The following is a 21724-nucleotide window of genomic DNA, read 5'->3' on the forward strand; positions in this document are numbered from 1 at the left end:
AAATTGTTATAACCGGGCACCGTCCCCGGGGCATTAGCGACGATGTCTCTAGACACATTGAGCGGGTGGCACGATTGCTTTGCTTGTTCGCCGAGCTGGGCAATTTTTTTCCCAGCTGCTCGTTCTTTTAACCTTTGATCACTGACAGTACTTCCTGACCGGTTAGCTTTGAGATATGTCTTTGCAGTAATGCGCTCATAGTTGGTTTTCGGCGGAGACTTTGGTGGTTTCATCAGGGCATCGATAGTGCGCTTTGCTTTCACTGGATCTACCTTCTCCTCCAGAGGTGGATGTCTCTTTGCTTTCAACCCTTCAAAGAAGTCCTTCACTTCGGTCTGCACGATCTTCGCATTTTCCTCCTCGGTCCTCTCGTATGGTAACTTCTCTAGAGGCTTGAGAGATGTACCGTATCTGTATTGCCTCCTGCCTGTGGCAGTATTGCTAGACGCCGGAGCAGACGGAGCGGTTGTGGCTGTCTTCTTTCGTTCTTGCTTATGAGCCGGAGGAGAAGGACTTAAACGCACCGGAGCAGCTGAGGCGGCGGCGGGTCTCTTCCGCCCTTGCTGGTGAGGCGGAGAAGGAGGAGACTGCTGGCTGCTCGGGCGCGCCGGCGCAGGCGGAGAAGGAGGCGGAGTGCCGCCATGCGCCGGAAAAGGAGGCTGAGTGCCCTGATCACTCGCCGGAGGAGGAGGCGGAGGAGGAGGCGGAGTGCCCTGACTCGCCGGAGGAGGAGGAGGCGGAGGCATCCAGTTCGGAAGGTTGATGAGCTCCTTCCGCCATAGGCATGGAGTCTTCAGAGAAGAACCCAGTCGAATCTCCCCTTCACCCGTAGGGTGGTCAACCTCAAGGTCCTCAAATCCGTCCGTTATCTGATCAACCATCACCCTAGCATATCCTTCTGGAATCGGCTGGCCGGGGTAGGTTGAGTCAGGTTCATTAGGTATAACAAAGCCAACAGCCGCCTTGACTTTCAATGTCATCCATCGCGTCATAAGGTGGCAATGTTGAGACTCTGTGATAGCATCCACGGGGTAGCCTGTCAAGACAAGCTCTAGCTGCTGAGTCTGCTCTGTGGAAGCCACGTTGCTTCTCCGCTGAGATGGCGGGGCAGCTTCAGGGGAAGCTTCGGCAAGTCGTTTGTGTTGGAAATATGCCCTAGAGGCAATAATAAAAGGATTATTATTATATTTCCTTGTTCATGATAATTGTCTTTTATTCATGCTATAATTGTGTTATCCGGAAATCATAATACATGTGTGAATACTTAGACCACAATATGTCCCTAGTGAGCCTCTAGTTGACTAGCCCGTTGATCAATAGATAGTCATGGTTTCCTGACTATGGACATTGGATGTCATTGATAACGAGATCACATCATTAGTAGAATGATGTGATGGACAAGACCCAATCCTAAGCATAGCACAAGATCGTGTAGTTCGTTTGCTAGAGCTTTTCCAATGTCAAGTATCTTTTCCTTAGACCATGAGATCGTGTAACTCCCGGATACCGTACGAGTGCTTTGGGTGTACCAAACGTCGCAACGTAACTGGGTGACTATAAAGGTATACTACGGGTATCTCCGAAAGTGTCTGTTGGGTTCACACGGATCGAGACTGGGATTTGTCACTCCGTACGACGGAGACGTATCTCTGGGGCCACTCGGTAATGCATCACCATAATGAGCTCAAAGTGACAAAGTGTCTGGTCACGGGATCATGCATTACAGTACGAGTAAAGTGACTTGCCGGTAACGAGATTGAACGAGGTATTGGGATACCTACGATCGAATCTCGGGCAAGTAACATACCGATTGTCAAAGGGAATTGTATACGGGGTTGCTTGAATCCTCGACATCGTGGTTCATCCGATGAGATTATCGAGGAGCATGTGGGAGCCAACATGGGTATCCAGATCCCGCTGTTGGTTATTGAATGGAGAGCCGTCTCAGTCATGTCTACGTGTCTCCCGAACCCGTAGGGTCTACACACTTAAGGTTTGGTGACGCTAGGGTTGTAGAGATATTTGTATGCAGCAAACCGAAAGTTGTTCGGAGTCCCGGATGAGATCCCGGAGGTCACGAGGAGTTCCGGAATGGTCCGAAGGTAAAGAATTATATATGCGAAGTCAAGTTTCGGCCATCGGGAAAGTTTCGGGGGTCACCGGTATTGTACCGGGACCAATGGAAGGGTCCCGGGGGTCCACCTGGTGGGGCCACCCATCCCGGAGGGCCCCATGGGCTGAAGTGGGAGGGGAACCAGCCCCTGGTGGGCTGGTGCACCCCCCCTTGGCCCCCCCCTGCGCCTAGGGTTGGGAACCCTAGGGGAGGGGGCGCCTTCACTTGCCTTGGGGGGCAAGGCACCCTCCTTGGCCGCCCCCCCCCTAGGAGACCCCATCTCCTAGGGCCGGCGCCCCCTAGAGATCCTATATATAGAGAGGGGAGGGAGAGCAGCCGCACCCTTGCACTTGGCACCTCCCTTCCCCCTTGCTACACCTCTCCCTCCCGCAGACGCTTGGCGAAGCCTTGCCGGGATCGCTGCTGCATCCACCACCACACCGTCGTGCTGCTGGATCTTCATCAACCTCTCCTTCCCCTTGCTGGATCAAGAAGGAGGAGATGTCACGCTGACCGTACGTGTGTTGAACGCGGAGGTGCCGTCCGTTCGGTGCTAGGATCTCCGGTGATTTGGATCACGACGAGTACGACTCCCTCAACCCCGTTCTCTTGAACGCTTCCACTCGATCTACAAGGGTATGTAGATGCACTCCCCGCTCTCGTTGCGAGATGAACTCATAGACTGATCTTGGTGAAACCGTAGGAAATTTTTTATTTTCTGCAACGTTCCCCAACAGTGGCAGCATGAGCTAGGTCTATGCATAGTTCTCTTTGCACGAGTAGAACACAAATCTGTTGTGGGCGTATATGTTGTCAACTTTCTTGCTACTACTAGTCTTATTTTGCTTCAGCGGTATTGTGGGATGAAGCGGCCCGGACTGACCTTACACGTACGCTTACGTGAGACAGGTTCCACTGACTGACATGCACTAGTTGCATAAGGTGGCTAGCGGGTGTCTGTCTCTCCCACTTTAGTTGGAGCGGATTCGATGAAAAAGGTCCTTATGAAGGGTAAATAGAAGTTGACAAGTCACGTTGTGGCTTTTTCGTAGGTAAGAAAACGTTCTTGCTAGAACTCTATTGCAGCCACGTAAAAGATGCAACAACAATTAGAGGACGTCTAACTTGTTTTTGCAGCAATTGCTTTGTGATGTGATATGGCCAAAAGTTGTGATGAATGATGAATAATATATTGTGATGTATCAGATCATGTTCTTGTAATAGCAATCACGACTTGCATGTCAATGAGTATGACAACCGGCAGGAGCCATAGGAGTTGTTTTAATTATTGTATGACCTGTGTGTCAATGATTTAACGCCATGTAATTACTTTACTTTATTGCTAAACCGTTAACTATAGTAGTAGAAGTAATAGTTGGCGAGCAACTTCATGGAGACACGATGATGGAGATCATGATGATGGAGATCATGGTGTCATGCCGGTGACGAAGATGATCATGGAGCCCCGAAGATGGAGATCAAAGGACCTATATGATATTGGCCATATGATGTCACTACTATTTGATTGCATGTGATGTTTATCATGTTTTTGCATCTTGTTTACTTAGAATGACGGTAGTAAATAAGATGATCCCTCATAATAATTTCAAGAAAGTGTTCCCCCTAACTGTGCGCCGTTGCGATAGTTCGTTGTTTCGAAGCACCACGTGATGATCGGGTGTGATAGATTCTAACATTCACATAAAACGGGTGTAAGACGGATTTACACATGCAAAACACTTAGGTTAACTTGACGAGCCTAGCATGTACAGACATGGCCTCAGAACACAGAGACCGAAAGGTCGAACATGAGTCGTATGGAAGATACGATCAACATGGAGATGTTCACCGATGATGACTAGTCCGTCTCACGTGATGATTGGACACGGCCTAGTCGACTCGGATCATGTGACACTTAGATGACTAGAGGGATGTCTAATCTGAGTGGGAGTACATTAAATAATTTGATTAGATGAACTTAATTATCATGAACTTAGTCTAAAATCTTTGCAAAAATGTCTTGTAGATCAAATGGCCAACGCTCATGTCAACATGAACTTCAACGCATTCCTAGAGAAAACCAAGCTGAAAGATGATGGCAGCAACTATACGGACTGGGTCCGGAACCTGAGGATCATCCTCATAGATGCCAAGAAAGCATATGTCCCAGAAGGACCGCTAGGTGAAGCACCCATCCCAGAGAACCAAGACATTATGAACGCCTGGCAGTCCCATGCTGATGATTACTCCCTCGTTCAGTGCGGCATGCTTTACAGCTTAGAACTGGGGCTCCAAAAGCGTTTTGAGCAACATGGAGCATATGAGATGTTCGAGGAGCTGAAAATTGTTTTCCAAGCTCACGCCCGGGTCGAGAGATATGAAGTCTTCGACAAGTTCTATAGTTGTAAGATGGAGGAAAATAGTTCTGTCAATGAGCACATACTCAAAATGTCTGGGTTGCACAACCGCCTGTCCTAGCTGGACATTAACCTCCCGGACGAGGCGGTCATTGACAGAATCCTTCAGTCGCTCCCACCGAGCTACAAGAGCTTTGTGATGAACTACAATATGCAGGGGATGGTGCAAACTATTCCTGAAGTATTTTCAATGTTGAAGTCAGCAGAGGTAGAAATCAAAAAGGAACATCAAGTGCTGATGGTCAATAAAACCACCAAGTTCAAAAAAGGCTAGGGTAAGAAGAACTTCAAGAAGGACGGCAAGGATGTTGCCGCGCCCGATAAGCCAGTTGCCGGGAAGAAGTCAAAGAATGGACCCAAGCCTGAAACTGAGTGCTTTTATTGTAAAGGGAAGGGTCACTGGAAGCGGAACTGCCCCAAATACTTAGCGGACAAGAAGGCCGGCAACACTAAAGGTATATGTGATATACATGTAATTGATGTGTACCTTACCAGTGCTCGTAGTAGCTCCTGGGTATTTGATACCGGTGCCGTTGCTCATATTTGTAACTCAAAGCAGGAGCTGCGGAATAAGCGGAGACTGGCGAAGGACGAGGTGAAGATGCGCGTCGGGAATGGTTCCAAGGTCGATGTGATCGCCGTCGGCACGCTACCTCTACATTTACCCACGGGATTAGTTTTAAACCTCAATAATTGTTATAAAGGGTGACTATAAAGGTATACTACGGGTATCTCCGAAAGTGTCTATTGGGTTGACACGGATCGAGACTGGGATTTGTCACTCCGTATGACGGAGAGGTATCTCTGGGCCCACTCGGTAATGCATCATCATAATGAGCTCAAAGTGACCAAGTGTCTGGTCACGAGATCATGCATTATGGTACGAGTAAATTGACTTGCCGGTAAGGAGATTGAACGAGGTATTGGGATACCGACGATCGAATCTTGGGCAAGTAACATACCGATTGACAAAGGGAATTGTATACGGGGTTGCTTGAATCCTCGACATCGTGGTTCATCCGACGAGATCATTGAGGAGCATGTGGGAGCCAACATGGGTATCCAGATCCCGTTGTTGATTATTGACCGGAGAGCCGTCTCGCTCATGTCTACGTGTCTCCCGAACCCGTAGGGTCTACACACTTAAGGTTTGGTGACGCTAGGGTTGTAGAGATATTTGTATGCAGCAAACCGAAAGTTGTTCGGAGTCCCGGATGAGATCCCGGACGTCACGAGGAGTTCCAGAATGGTCCGGAGGTAAAGAATTATATATGGGAAGTTGAGTTTTGGCCATCGGGAAAGTTTCGGGGGTCACCGGTATTGTACCGGGACCACCGGAAGGGTCCCGGGGGTCCACCGGGTGGGGCCACCCATCCCGGAGGGCCCCATGGGCTGAAGTGGGAGGGGAACCAGCCCCTGGTGGGCTGGTGCGCCCCCCCTTGGGCCCCCCCTCCCGCGCCTAGGGTTGGGAACCCTAGGGGAGGGGGCGCCTCCACTTGCCTTGGGGGGCAAGGCACCCCCCTTGGCCGCCGCCCCCCCCTAGGAGATCCCATCTCCTAGGGCCAGCGCCCCTCCCTGGGGACCCTATATATAGAGGGGGGAGCGAGGGCAGCCGCACCCTTGCACTTGGCGCCTCCCTTCCCCCTTGCTACACCTCTGCCTCCCGCAGACCCTTGGCGAAGCCCTGCCGGGATCCCTGCTGCATCCACCACCACGCCGTCGTGCTGCTGGATCTTCATCAACCTCTCCTTTCCCCTTGCTGGATCAAGAAGGAGGAGAAGTCACGCTGACTGTACATGTGTTGAACGCGGAGGTGTCATCCGTTCGGCGCTAGGATCTCCGGTGATTTGGATCACGACGAGTATGACTCCCTCAACCCCGTTCTCTTGAACGCTTTCGCTCGATCTACAAGGGTATGTAGATGCACTCCTCTCTCTCGTTGCTAGATGAACTCATAGATTGATCTTAGTGAAACCGTAGGAATTTTTTTATTTTCTGCAACGTTCCCCAACAGTTTGCTGCGATCTGCTTCTCATTCCTCTAGCCCTTGTACCCTTTCGTGCAGCGCCTGCAGTTGGCTATGCTCCACTTTCTTCCTCCTCTCCTGGGTTTTGTAACCCCCTGCGTCCAGAAACCCAGACTTCCACGAAAGGGAGCCTGGCATGCCTCGTGTCCGTCCAGGGTGCTCAGGATTCCCGAGGGCCATTGTGAGCTCGTCCTTCTCTCTGTCTGGAACGAACGTCCCTTCCTGTGCTGCAGCGATATAGTGCCGAAGCTTCCTGACGGGTATTCGCAGTTGCTCATCCGTCCAAATGCACTTCCCTGATACAGGGTCCAAGGTTCCGCCAACCCCGAAGAACCAAGTCCGGCAACGGTGTGGACATCTCAATGTCTCTGGTTCGACCCATTTAGCAATCAGGTCATTCTCAGCCGTGTCCCACAAAGGTTGGGCTTTGAGGTAACCACCTGACCCCGTGCGATGGTGATGCTTCTTCTTCGCACCATTAATCTTGTTTGTCGCTGACATCTTCTTACTCTTTTCCGATATCTTGTGGGCCACAAATGCGGGCCATTGATCTCTGATCTTCTCAAACTGGCCGGTGAATTATGGTGTCTCTTCTTTGTCAACAAACATTTTCAGGTCATTCTTCCACCTCCTAAATAGTTCTGCCATCTTCTTAAGAGCATGAGACTTGATCAATTCCTCTTTAACTGGCTTCTATGGATCCTCCTCTGGTGGTAGGGTGAAATTTGCCTTAAGCGTTGTCCAAAGATCTTCTTTCTGCATATCGGAGACATAAGACACCTCAGGGTCTTCCTTCTTTGGCTTTAACCATTGCTGGATACTGATCGGGATCTTGTCCCTCACAAGAACCCCGCACTGAGCACGAAATGGATCCCTTGTCCGGATGGGTTCAATCGGCTTGCCATCGCGCGCAATTGCTGTGATCTCAAACCTTTCATCCGAGCGCAACTTTTTCTTCGGGCCTCGTTTCTTTACCGAAGTTGAGCTTGATCTGGACGGCTAGAGAAAAATAAGAAAGACGATTAATTAATATGTGTACATATGAAAACAATGAATGCATCAATTAACTAGTCAGCACGGGCTTAACTAATATATATATACCTGGCCGGACTCAGTTCGGTCACCGAAGCAGTCAGCACGGTCTCCTTCTTGTACCTCCATTGGGTCACCGGAGCCATCATGAACATAGCCCTCTTCTTGTACCGGCATTAATGGGTCACCGGAGCCATCATGAACATAGCCCTCTTCTTCACCGGTCCTTCCTGACCACCGGTGTCGTTGAGAAACGACGCAACGACATCACTTCCTTGTGCGATTATCTCCCCCAACATCTCTTCTGTTGCTTCGTCACGGGAGTGCTCCATAGTTTCTGCAAATATTGACAACATGTCAATTATTATTCAAACATGGTACAGATGGATATATATTAGTGGCAATCGTAGAACTAGCTAGTTAATCACAATAAGGAATCATGTTAGTGGCCTCGACGCTACTTCTCTAGGGTTTGGGGTGGCCTAGACAACGCTTCAAGGGTTTGGGGTGGCCTCGACACAACGCTTCAAGGGTTTGGGGTGGCCTCGATGACAACGCTCTTTTAACTTGGTAAATTTGGGTGGCCTCAAGAGAGTTTGTCGGGTAGGGGCGCGGAGGGAGGGGGTAGGAGACCAACATCTTTTTTTCTCTAGGGTTTGGGTGTCCTCGAGAGTTTTGGTTGAGCGAGAGAGCCGAGGGGGGTGCTCCCGTGGTATAAGTTATCACAGTCAAGAGTGGGTATATATATCGACCGCCCCTCATGTCGAAATTATCCGGGAGGGGGTTATATCGACAACGACGCGACATACATATACATGGGAAAATAATGTTATCGAGGAGGGGGTATATCGGTACCCCCCCCTCATGTTTAAGTTCTCGTCTGTTACAAAGGGATTTTATTTTTTTTGAACTTATTTGAACCCCCTTGTTTTTCTGTGTTCAAAATGCACAATTCAAAGCCACATCATCAATTTACAACCCTTTCTGACTTCATTTGTTATTTTTCATGCATTTACTGATTATTTTGAGCTATAAGACCATGAAGTTGAAAAGCATTTGAAATGAACTCTGAAACCAAAGTACATACATAGTTCTCCAGAGCATTAAAACCAAAGTACATACATAGTTCTCATTGAACAACATATAGCTCTCTAGAGCATCTAATTAAACCATACATTGAAATTATGTCAAACATTTCAATGCAAAAACAAATGCGATCATAACCGCAACCAAGGTAACAACTGATCCAACTGCATAATGATACCAAGCCTCGGTATGAATGGCATATTTTCTAATATTTTTAATCTTCAACCGCATTGCATCCATCTTGATCTTGTGTTCATCGACGACATCCGCAACATGCAACTCCAATATCATCTTCTCCTCCTCAATTTTTCTTATTTTTTCCTTCAAGTAATTGTTTTCTTCTTCAACTAAATTTAACCTCTCGATAATAAAAGTAAGAAAAATAGACAAGTATCTATCTGAAGTCAGAATTTTTTTTCTTTCAGAAAGAAGATAAGAACAAGAGGCTCACCAAGGTGGTGCCGGCGACGAGATCGGCGCGGGTGATCGACGGCGGTGAAGACGGGGCCGGGACGGGGCGTGACGGACCACTTAATCTAAACAAATCTCATTGAAACTGGAGCTCGGAGGTCGAGTTTCGAGAGGAGAAAGCTTAACTATTGTGGCTCGGGCATTTCATCGAACACCTGATGTGCATACGAGGTGAACTAGAGCACCCAAATGGCCTCCCCTCGTCGGCTTGACAAAACAGAGCACTGTGGAGTGCTCTGCCGCGGCGATGGGGTATATATAGGCAAGTTATTGGTCCCGGTTCGTGGCATGAACCGGGACTAAAGCCACCCCTTCTGTCCCGGTTCAAGCCACGAACCGGTACCAATGGTTGTGGGCCAGCAGCGAGGACCATTGGTCCCGGTTGGTGGCTTGAACGGGGACAAATGGTTCCACACGAACCGGGACCAATGCCCACGAGGCCCCGGCCGGCCCCCTGGGCTCACGAACCAGGTCTAATACCGCCCATTTGTCCCGGTTCTTGAAGAATCGGGACTAATGGGCTGGCCAAGGCCGAACGGTAGCCCTGCTTTCTACTAGTGATGATTTATGTTGGATGATATGATGAGACTATTTATGTGTGTTAGACTAACATGTCACGTATCGTGACATGTCTCCTAATCCCCTAAATCGAGGAGTATCGATATTGTTGTGATCTCCCATTTATGGTTAGGATTGTAAATATGTCTATATATTGACATGTAATGGAAAAGCCCAAGTGTGGCAAATGTTCTCCAAATCTTTCATGGTATCAGCCTAAGAATCCCCTCGCTTCCGCTCCTCCAACCCTAGCTCCGCCGGCTCCTGCTCCCTCCCATGGCGCCCTCCGAGCCTGCTCAGCCGGCTGCTCCTCACCCCAACGCTGCCCTTTGGGCGCAGGCCACCGCCATCCCCAACGTCCGCTCTCTCGTCCCCATCGTCCTCGAGTTCAACAGCGCCGTCTTCCCCAAGTGGAGGACCTTCTTCAACATCGCCGTCACCACCTATGCCCTCGATGATCACCTCACCTCCGAGACGCCCTCCACCGACCCAACGTGGCTCCGCCTCGACGCCCTCGTGCTCCGCTGGCTCTATGGCTCCATGGCCATGGACATCGTCGACCTCGTCATGCCTACCAACCCTGCCACTGCCATGGCGCACAAGGTCTGGACCGCTGTCGTCGCGCTCTTCAATGACAACCAAAAGAGCCGTGAGATTTATCTCGCCGAGGAGTTCCACAACATTAAGCAGGAGGATCGGTCCATCACCGAGTACCTTCACCTGTAGAAGACGGCGGCTGACGCCCTCGCCGAGGTCGGTGCGCCCGTCTCCGATCCCGAGCTCGTCACCAACGTCATCAAGGGCCTCCACGAGCGTTTCGACAGCGTCGCCGACATCGCCCCCTCCTCACGCCGTTCCCTACCTTCCTCAACTTTCGCAACATGCTGCTGCTCCACAAGATGAAGGCCTCTCGGTGCTCCAACAACACCTCGGCCTCTGCCTTTTACGCCGCCAAAGGACCCGTCCCCGCACCTTCCAGCGGCAGCGGCTTGTCCTCCGGAGGCGGCCGGCGGTGGTGCTCCTTTTGGTTCGGCCGGCTGCCAGCTATGGCGGGCTCCTGCTCCCGCCCACAATCCTCATGCCACCGGCTATGGCAAGGGGAAGGGCAAGAACAAGGGATACAAGTCCACCGGTGGCGCTCCTCCCATGCCAACTACGTTCAATCCTTGGACAGGAGCCATCCAGATGTGGCCCATGCAGTCCCGCCTCACCAACTCCGGCGGCAACACCGGCGGCATCCTCGGACGGGCTCCGGGCCCCCGGGCTCACGCCTACATGGCCGCTCCACCGGCTGCTCCCGGCACCCACTACGGCAGTTACGGCTCCGTCCCATACAGCGCTCCTCTCTCCCAACACTTCACCAACATGACGTTGCTGCAGCCCGCTCCCGAGTGGGTCATGGACAGCGGCGCGACCGCCCATCTTTCCTCCGATGCCGGTATCTTATCCTCCCTTTCTCATCATCCTATATATCGTCACATGGTGGTCGGCGACGGTTCCACCGTTCCCGTCACCACATCCGGTCATTCTTCCCTTCCTTCTCTTTTTCCTAATAGACCTCTTCGCTTACGCCATGTCTTAGTAACACCTAGCATTATCAAAAATCTTATTTCCGTTCGTCAATTCACTACTGATAATCATTGCATTGTCGCTTTTGACCCCTTTGGTTTCTCTATGAAGGACCTTCATTCCGGCGCGAGATCCTTCGGTGCAATAGTACGGGCGAGCTCTACACATTCACATGTCCTCCGCCTTCTCACGCCCTCGCCACGCTCACTGCCCCTCACGATGTGTGGCACCGTCGTCTCGGACATCCCGGCCATGATGCTCACCGTCGCCTCTCCGAGCATATTTACTTCCCTTGTATTAGACAAATAAATCCCTCCCCTTTATGTCATGCTTGTCAACTAGGACGTCATGTACGTTTGCCTTTTTCTGCTTCTACTAGTCGTACCACTCGTCCATTCGAGTTAGTGCATTGTGATCTTTGGACTTCACCAATCTTGAGTGCTTCTGGCAATAAATATTTTTTAGTCATTCTTGATGATTTCACACATTTTCTATGGACCGTTCCGCTTCGCCAAAAATTTGATGCTTACGCTTCGCTCTCCGCTTTTCGTGCGTTCGCTCATACTCAGTTCGGCTTACCTCTCGTGTCCATCCAATGTGACAATGGTCGTGAGTTCGACAACAACAAACTCCACTCTCTTGCTGCTACGCACGGTATTCATATTCGTTTTTCTTGCCCATACACATCCCAACAAAACGTAAAGCTGAACGCATTATTCGCACTGTCAATGACATTGTGCGTTCTCTCTTATTTCAGGCTAGCTTACCTACTCGTTTTTGGGCCGAAGCACTTCACGCTGCCACTCACGTTCTTAACCGTCTTCCCACCAAAACCATTGCAGCTCCCTCTCCATACTTTGCCCTTCACGGCAACCATCCCGATTACTCATCACTACGCGTCTTCGGCTTCCTATGCTACCCCAATACCGCCTCCACCATGCCACATAAACTGTCGCCGCGTTCGAGTGCTTGCGTTTTTGGGCTATTCCTCTCATCATAAGGGATATCGGTGCATGGACCTCACTACCCACCGCGTCATCATCTCTCGTCACGTCGTCTTCGATGAGATGACCTTTCCATTTGCCTCCCTACAGCCCACCACCACAGCCACATACGACTTCCTCGCCGACGATGACACACTACCCATAGTTGTCCCGCCTCTTCCGATCATCACTCCTACTCCTACCCTGCCACCCTCCCCACCACCCACCCCTCCATCACCACCCGCACCACCCTCACCACCCGCCCCTCCCTCACCGGATGCTCCTCCCGAACCAGGCGTCCCACCTACTCATCACACGCGCAGCACCTCCGGCATCCACAAGGGCCCTCGCGAGCGGCTTAACCTGCATGTTTCCTCTGTCAGCAGGTACTTGCCGGTTCCGACCTCCGTCCGTGCAGCTCTCAAGGATCCCAACTGGCTCGATGCTATAACTGCGGAGTACCGCGCTCTCCTCAGCAACAACACTTGGGATCTTGTGCCCCCTCCTCGGGATGCTAACATCGTCTCCGGCAAGTGGGTTTTTCGCCACAAGCTCCAGCCCGATGGCTCCCTCGACCGCTACAAAGATCGCTGGGTGCTTCGGGGTTTCTCTCAGGAGCCCGGTGTCGACTTCGACGAGACTTTCAGCCCGGTTGTCAAACCGGCCACCGTGCGTGTCATCCTCTCCATCGCGCTCTCTCTTAACTGGGAGACTCGTCAGCTCGACGTCAAGAACACCTTTCTACATGGCACTCTTGCAAAGGTTGTCTACTGTCGACAACCCACCGGCTTCTTCGACTCCAGTCACCCCGAGCACGTCTGTCGGCTGAACCGTTCTCTATACGGTCTCAAGCAGGCTCCCCGTGCGTGGTACCAGCGCTTCGCGACTTTCATCACTTCGACCGGCTTCGTGTGCTCCCGCTCGGACACCTTGTTGTTCATTCTCCGGTGTGCGGAAGGCACGGCCTACCTCCTGCTCTACGTGGACGACATCGTCCTCACCGCCTCATCGACCCGCTTGTTGGACAGGATCATGGCCTCTCTCCGAGCATAGTTTGCCATGACGGACATGGGCATCCTTCACTACTTCCTCGGCATTGCGGTCACCCACGACTCCTCTAGCATGCATCTTTCGCAAGCTAAGTACGCCACGGAGATTCTGGACAGGGCCGGCATGACTGCCTGTAAGTCGACCTCGACACCGGTTGACACCTCGCCGAAGCTCGCCGCTACTGCCGGCTCTTTCGTGGCCGATCCCACGGAATACCGGAGTCTTGCTGGAGCTCTCCAGTACGGTCGAAGCAATGAAAGTCGCGAAGCGCTGGTACCACGCACGGGGAGTCTGCTTGAGACCGTATAGAGAACGGTTCAGCCGACAGACATGCTCGGGGCGACTGGAGTCGATGAAGCCGGTGGGTTGTCGACAGTAGACAACCTCAGCAAGAGTGCCATGTAGAAAGGCGTTCTTGACGTCGAGCTGATGAGTCTCCCAGTTAAGAGAGAGCGCGATGGAGAGGATGACACGCACGGTGGCTGGTTTGACAACCGGGCTGAAAGTCTCATCGAAGTCGACACCGGGCTCCTGAGAGAAACCCCGAAGCACCCTGCGAGCTTTGTAGCGATCGAGGGAGCCATCGGGCTGGAGCTTGTGGCGAAAAGCCCACTTGCCGGAGACGATGTTAGCATCCTGAGGAGGGGGCACAAGATCCCAAGTGTTGTTGCTGAGGAGAGCGCGGTACTCCACAGTCATAGCATCGAGCCAGTTGGGATCCTTGAGAGCTGCACGGACGGAGGTGGGAACCGGCGAGTACCTGCTGACAGAGGAAACATGCAGGTTAAGCCACTCGCGAGGGCCCTTGTGGATGCCGGAGGTGCTGCGTGCAAGGTTTTGGATCCCAAGCAGACCTTTTTCTCGTGGGTCACCGGAATTTGCGGTTACCACGGTAACCGCAAAATTCCAAAAAAAATTTGGACGAAATTTGAAATCAAAATTTGAATTCAAATATTTTTGACGTCGATACAGATACATATTTTACTCAAAAGTTTCAGTAACAATGCCCTGGCGTAGTGGCCTTCGTACCGCAACTTCCGTTTCCTCCTACAACGCGAGTTTGACCCCTGGATGCAGCAGCATTTTTGAACTTTTGCTTCGTAAAAAAGAATAAAAATGCAAAAGGCCAGACTCGAACCCGCGACTAGCTGGTAAGGAAAGGATGTCTTTGCCACTAGGCCACTGCCTGTCTTGTTCTAAAAGAAGAGATTGCTTCTATTTAACTAGAGAGTCAGCGTTTGAATTCAAAATTTTCAAAATGTTCGAGATATCTTGCTCGGTAGGAGTGTTTCTCGAGGGGGAACGGTAAACGCGGTAACCGCGCGAGATCACGAAATTTCGCTCGCTACCCAAAACGTGGGTTGCGCGTGCGATGAGTGGGTGGGGCGCCTGGTTCGGCAGGAGCATCCGGTGAGGGAGGGGCGGGTGGTGAGGGTGGTGCGGGTGGTGATGGAGGGGTGGGTGGTGGGGATGGTGGCGGGGTAGGAGTAGGAGTGACGATCGGAAGAGGCGGGACAATTATGGGTAGTGTGTCATCATCGGCGACGAAGTCGTATGTGGCTGCGGTGGTGGGCTATAGGGAGGCAAATGGAAAGGTCATCTCATCGAAGACGACGTGACGAGAGATGATGATGTCGTGGGTAGTGAGGTCCACGCACCGATATCCCTTATGATGAGAGGAATAGCCCAAAAAACGCAAGCACTCGAACGCGGCGACAATTTATGTGGCATGGTGGAGGGGGTATTGGGGTAGCATAGGCAGCCGAAGACGCGTAGTGATGTGTAACCGGGATGGTTGCCGTGAAGGGCAAAGTATGAAGAGGGAGTTGCAATGGTTTTGGTGGGAAGACGGTTAAGAACGTGAGTGGCGGCGTGAAGTGCTTCGGCCCAAAAACGAGGAGGTAAGCTAGCCTGAAATAAGAGAGAAGGCACAATGTCATTGACAGTGCGAATAATGCGTTCAACTTTACCGTTTTATTGGGATGTGTATGGGCAAGAAAAACGAATATGAATACGGTGCGTGGCAGCAAGGGAGTGGAGTTTGTTGTTGTGGAACTCACGACCATTGTCACATTGGATGGACACGAGAGGTAAGCCGAACTGAGTATGAGCGAATGCACGAAAAGCGGAGAGCGAAGCGTAAGCATCAGATTTTTGGCGAAGCGGAACGGTCCATAGAAAATTTGTGAAATCATCAAGAATGACTAAAAAATATTTATTGCCAGAAGCACTCAAGATTGGTGAAGTCCAAAGATCACAATGCACTAACTCGAATGGACGAGTGGTACGACTAGTAGAAGCAGAAAAAGGCAAACGTACATGACGTCCTAGTTGACAAGCATGACATAAAGGGGATGGATTTATTTGTCTAATACAAGGGAGGGAAATATGCTCGGAGAGGCGACGGTAAGCATCATGGCCGGGATGTCCGAGACGACGGTGCCACACGTCGTGAGGGGCGGTGAGCGTGGCGAGGGCGCGAGGAGGCGGAGGACATGTGAATGTGTAGAGCTCCCCCGTACTATTGCACCGAAGGATCTCGGGCCTGGAATGAAGGTCCTTCACAGAGAAACCAAAGGGGTCAAAAGCGATAATGCAATGATTATCAGTAGTGAATTGACGAACGGAAATAAGATTTTTGATAATGCTAGGTGTTACTAAGACATGGCGTAAGTGAAGAGGTCTGTTAGGAAAAAGAGAAGGAAGGGAAGAATGACCAGATGTGGTGACGGGAACGGTGGAACCGTCGCCGACCACCACGTGACGATATATAGGATGATGAGAAAGGGAGGATAAGATACTGGCATCGGAGGAAAGATGGGCGGTCGCGCCGCTGTCCATGACCCACTCGGGAGCGGGCTGCTGCAACGTCATGTTGGTGAAGTGTTGGGCGAGAGCAGCGGTGTCCCATGATGGTGCCGGTTTTGGTGGTGCAGCGTAGGGCAGCACAACGCCATATGGTTTGGAGCCGTAACTGCCGTAGTGGGTGCCGGGAGCAACCGGCGGAGCGGCCATGTAGGCGTGAGCGCGGGGGCCCGGAGCCCGTCCGAGGATGCCGCCGGTGTTGCCGCCGGAGTTGGTGGGGTGGGACTGCATGGGCCACATCTGGATGGCTCCTGTCCAAGGATTGAACGGAGTTGGCATGGGAGGAGCGCCACCGGCGGACTTGTATCCCTTGTTCTTGCTCTTCCCCTTGCCATAGCCGGTGGCATGAGGATTGTGGGCGGGAGCAGGAGCCCGCCATAGCTGGCCGCCGGCCGAATCGGAAAGAGCACCACCGCCGCCTCCGGAGGATGAGCCGCCGCCGCTGGAAGGAGCGGGGACGGGTCCTTTGGCGGCGTAAAAGGCAGAGGCCGAGGTGTTGTTGGAGCGCCGAGAGGCCTTCATCTCGTGGAGCACCAACATGTTGCGAAAGTTGAGGAAGGTAGGGAATGGCGTGAGGAGGGGGGAGATGTCGGCGACGTTGTCGAAACGCTCGTGGAGGCCCTTGATGACGTTGGTGTCGAACTCGGGATCAGAGACGGGCGCACCGACCTCGGCGAGGGCGTCAGCCGCCGTCTTCTGCAGGTGAAGGTACTCGGTAATGGACCGATCCTCCTGCTTAATGCTGTGGAACTCCTCGGCGAGATAAATCTCGCGGCTCTTTTGGTTGTCGTTGAAGAGCGCGACAACGACGGTCCAGACCTTGTACGCCATGGCGGTGGTGGGGTCGGTAGGCATGACGAGGTCGACGATGTCCATGGCCATGGAGCCATAGAGCCAGCGGAGCACGAGGGCGTCGAGGCGGAGCCACGTTGGGTCGGAGGAGGGCGTCTCGGAGGTGAGGTGACCCTCGAGGGCGTAGGTGGTGACGGCGATGTTGAAGAAGGTCCTCCACTTGGGGAAGACGGCGCTCTTTAACTCGAGGACGATGGGGACGAGAGAGCAGACGTTGGGGATGGCGGTGGCCTACGCCCAAAGGGCGGCGTTGGGGTGAGGAGCAGCCGGCTGAGCAGGCTCGGAAGGCGCCATCGGAGGGAGGTGGTGGCTGGCGGCGCGGGAGTAGGAGCCGGCGGCGCTAGGGTTGGAGGAGCGGAAGCGAGAGGATTCTTAGGCTGATACCATGAAAGATTTGGAGAATATTTGTCACACTTGGGCTTTTCCATTACATGTCAATATAGAGACAGATTTACAATCCTAACCATAAATGGGAGATCACAACAATATCGATACTCCTCGATTTAGGGGATTAGGAGATATGTCACGATCTTTCAATGTGTATGATATGATGAGCATATTGCATGTTTATTGTGATTAGAATACTTTATAAAACAAGTTCAAAAACATCACAAATACATAGCAAAAAAAATTATGTGAAAATATAGCAGTAGCGCTGTTCTGCAGGAAGTAGTAGCGCCACACACAATCGATACAGCTAATTAGCAGTAGCGCTGGACCGACGGACGCTATTGCTAATCTACTTAGCAGTAGCGCTTGTTTGGACAATACTACTGGTAAGTAAGTATAGCAGTAGCGCTGGACGGACGGACGCTACTGCTAATCTACTTAGCAGTAGCGCTTGTTTGGACAACGCTACTGGTAAGTAAGTATAGCTGTAGCGCGGAACAAACAACGCTACTGCTACAAGTTAGCTGTAGCGCCTTACTAGTAGCGCCGGTGCCCGCACTACTACTAGGCCTAAGACCCGCGCTACAGCTACGCTTTTCCCTAGTAGTGCAAAGGAGGGTCATGCATGTGAAGAGAGAGAAAAGAGAGGACCACGTGGTTACTTTCGGTTGATCAATTGAATGTTCGGACACCCGCAACCCCCCTCCCACAACCCCCCTCCCACAACCCCCAAATGAACACACACATGTTTGTTGCTACGATACCGGAATTTGTACATCCCGAGTGATAAGCGGACATATAAAGGTCCTTGTCGGATGATAAAAATGGTTGGGACACTGTGACTCAGATGTATAAGGAAGATTTGAGAATCCTCTTTGAAGATGCTCTTACTCCCTTGTATGGGAGCGCTCCTGTATCTGCTCCTTCCTACCATTCGCGGTGTTTTCTCTTCGTTGGTTCGTGAAAGACCGGCTAGTTTGACCGATCGCTGTTTTGTGTGTAAGGTTTGTTTGTCTTTGGTCACACGCACCGGTCCACTCCGTTGGGTGTAAACGTTTCGTTTGCATGTGGGTGGGGTTGGCACGCGCATAGATGCAGCAGACATCACCGCGTGTAGGTACGTGGTCGCTGTCTGGGCCTACACATATATAAGTACCCATCGCAAGTAATGTGGTTTGCTGGATCCGCTGGTGCTCCGTGCAATGATAGCAAAGCTGCAGGCTCCACCACCCACACCCACCCACACGGCCATTTTTAGCTACGTGAATCTCCCAGCGACCGGCCTTGATTTGTCCGGCGCCCGTACGGTGGTCGGCCTCCAACGCTCTGGCGCTGCATGTGGATAACACTGGCCGGGCATGCATACGATGACTGTCTCAACAACTGAAAAAGCCTGTATATAGGTCGGCCACAATTGCTAGTTCCAGTACAGAGCACAGTCTGCATATGGCGTGAATTTAATTCGTGCAGAGACCAAAACAAATGTGGTGGCTGCGTGAAGCGTCGAGAGTACCCTAGAGCAAGCGCGAGCGGGGCCGCCAAGGAATAAAAATTCGATAAAACTTCCGGAAATTCTATGGTGTTGAGGGTGAGCGAAATATTTTGTGTTATGTTTGAAAAATGTTTGTATTTAAAAATTACGCTTATAAAAGATGGCGGAATCATTGTAAAGGTCATCTCCAACCATGGGCGCCAGGGCAGGGTGCTAAGGAAAGTTCTCCCAGCCAATCGGCGGTTGCATCGTCCATTCCCGGCCTCCGGTGTCGCATACTCCTTCGCCTAGCCCAGTGATAGGTAGGTGTACTCTCGTTCTTCAATTTTGGTGTACGCAAATTTGTTAGTAAAATCACGTAGCAGAGATTTGTACCCGGGTTAGTAAGATCTCACAATTTTGATCGATCAATTTTGTCGTAAAATTACAGCCACAACAGCTATTAATCCAACTTTTAAAATTTGAATAATTCAAATTTAAATAAAAATTTCGTTGGTTTGCCGAAACAACTTACAATATTTACCAAAATTCATGAATTTTGATGGTTTTGAGGGCAATCAAAATGCATGGATTCAGCGTATGGAATCTCGCCGAAGTCCACTCTCTCCGCTACAAGATGGGTCATCTATGCCCCCCATGTACTACATACATGCTTGGGTTGAACCACACGCTTCAATTACATATATTGCGACCTTTTCTGATGTGCTTTCCGAGGACCAACATCTGCGTTCTTAGAATGTAGAAATGATATAATATTTAGTAATACAATTGTGTTCACAGGAAAGCCGGCGGCTCCTCATCATCCCCGCCTCCTGTGAGGTCATAGCGGTCCGTCGACGACAATGCCACACCAATGTGACTCCGCTGCTTCTACTCCATCAGCGACGCATCTAGGTCTTTGCTCGGCATCGCCGGGATGACGTGGCGGGCTACAATGCTTCCGTCTTCACCTCGGGGCGCCTCGCCTTCTTGACTGTGGAAATCAACTTAGGCGAATATCCCGATGACCCAGCGCCAATCATGCGAGCAGAAAGCACGGCGTGTAGGTACGCAGCTGCAGATCTACATATATTGTACCCATCACAAGTATTGTATTGTATTGTATTGTTTTGAATTGTGTAGTTCATTGGATCCGCTGGTGCTCCGTACAATGATAGCAAAGCTAAAGGCTCCAACACCAACAGCCACACCCACTGCCATTTTTAGGAACGTGAATCTCCTAGCGACCAGCCTTGATTTGTTCATCAGGCATGCATGACTGGCAGCCCCGTACGAATGTCCGGGTCCCGGCGCAATGACCTTGCAAATTGCCTGTGGATAGGCCTGAACACCGGCCGGGCATGCATACGATGACGGTCTCATCAATTGAAAAAGTATGCGGCTAGGTCGGTCACTATTGCTCCAGCAGATCACAGGCGCAAGTGGCTCCAGCAATTCGTTCAGAGAAAACAAAATATGGTGGTGCGAGCTGAGGCTGCGTGAAACGTCCAAAGTACATGAGAGCGCGAGTGGGGCCGCCTACTTTGCGGAATCTCGTAGGAGTCCTCCCTGTCCCCTACATACTCCCTTTCGTCCGAAAAAAATTGTCCCTTAAATGGATGTATCTAGCACAAGTTAGTGCTAGATACATTCAATTGAGAAACAAGTTTGAGACAAGTTTTTTCGGACGGTGGGAGTACACGATTAGGATTGAACCACACAGTTCAACCATAGCGACATTGTGCGTTGTGCATGTTTTCCAAGAACCAATCATACGTGCACGACCAGCAATTAGGTCACCTTTTTGTGAAAATAACATTTATCGACATACGGCTGTGCGTCAGTAACGCCTTCTTGTGGTACCACTAATCGAGAACTGCTCTGATGTTGTCACGCGCGACTAGTCATAGCCCTTTATGTGCTAGACTGGACGTAACACTCCAAAACGTAATTTGACTTATTATGTCTTTTTCAAAATGTATATATCAAGTTCTTGAATTCTGACCCGACAACTGAGCCACATTACCCGCAAAAGAAAAAGAAAAAAAAGAGCCACATTGACTTGCTTAGCATAGAGCAAAAAAAATGTGTCTGCGAGAGGCTGGCACTCACGAGCAGAAAAAAAAAATAATCACAAGTAGTTGTAGTTGTATCTGCGTACCAATGGTTTTGTCAAGTGACAAACATGGTCAACTTACCTCTTCGACACGCGAACTTGCCTCCCTGACGTCCAAAGCCCTTAATCCTAATAGGTTATACATGTTTTGTATTAAATATTTTCAGAGCAAACTAGGCGGTAACTATAAGAAATCACATTCTGAGACTATTTCTTATGAAACTACTTCGAAAAGTCAGATGATAAAGTCCACTGGTATTTCCCAATGCACGCTCAGCAGAGACGGGTTTCCAATTATTTTACGACCTTGGGTGGAAAATTTATACAGAAAGAATACGCATTGACATAAATGTCATCAATTGTTGTTCGCCCACACATGAAAAACGCCCCCGCATCTCCACCCGCCTAAGCGACTCGGGCGGACCGTCGAACCCTTGCCGCCGCGGCCGCCACAGTTCCCATTCCTCGCTCTGTCGTCGCTGGAGGAAGCTACAGGGGAAAGCCCGGCGGCTGGCAGGTGGCTCTCTCCCCTCCAGTGTAGGTTTGGGTAATTTGGGGCACCCATGGGCGTGGCGGAACCTTCACGGACCTGGGTCACTGGTGGCGGCGTCTCGTCTCTAGTGATGGCGCGTGGCGACGGTGCTGCAAGGTCGCCTGGAGGGCTGGTGGCGCAGTTGTCGGCCACGACATGCAGGTTGGCTCCCGGCCAGGTCCATCCAGCCGGT

Source organism: Triticum aestivum, chromosome 7B (genome assembly GCF_018294505.1).
Source record: "Triticum aestivum cultivar Chinese Spring chromosome 7B, IWGSC CS RefSeq v2.1, whole genome shotgun sequence".
In the NCBI taxonomy this organism is placed as follows: Eukaryota; Viridiplantae; Streptophyta; class Magnoliopsida; order Poales; family Poaceae; genus Triticum; species Triticum aestivum.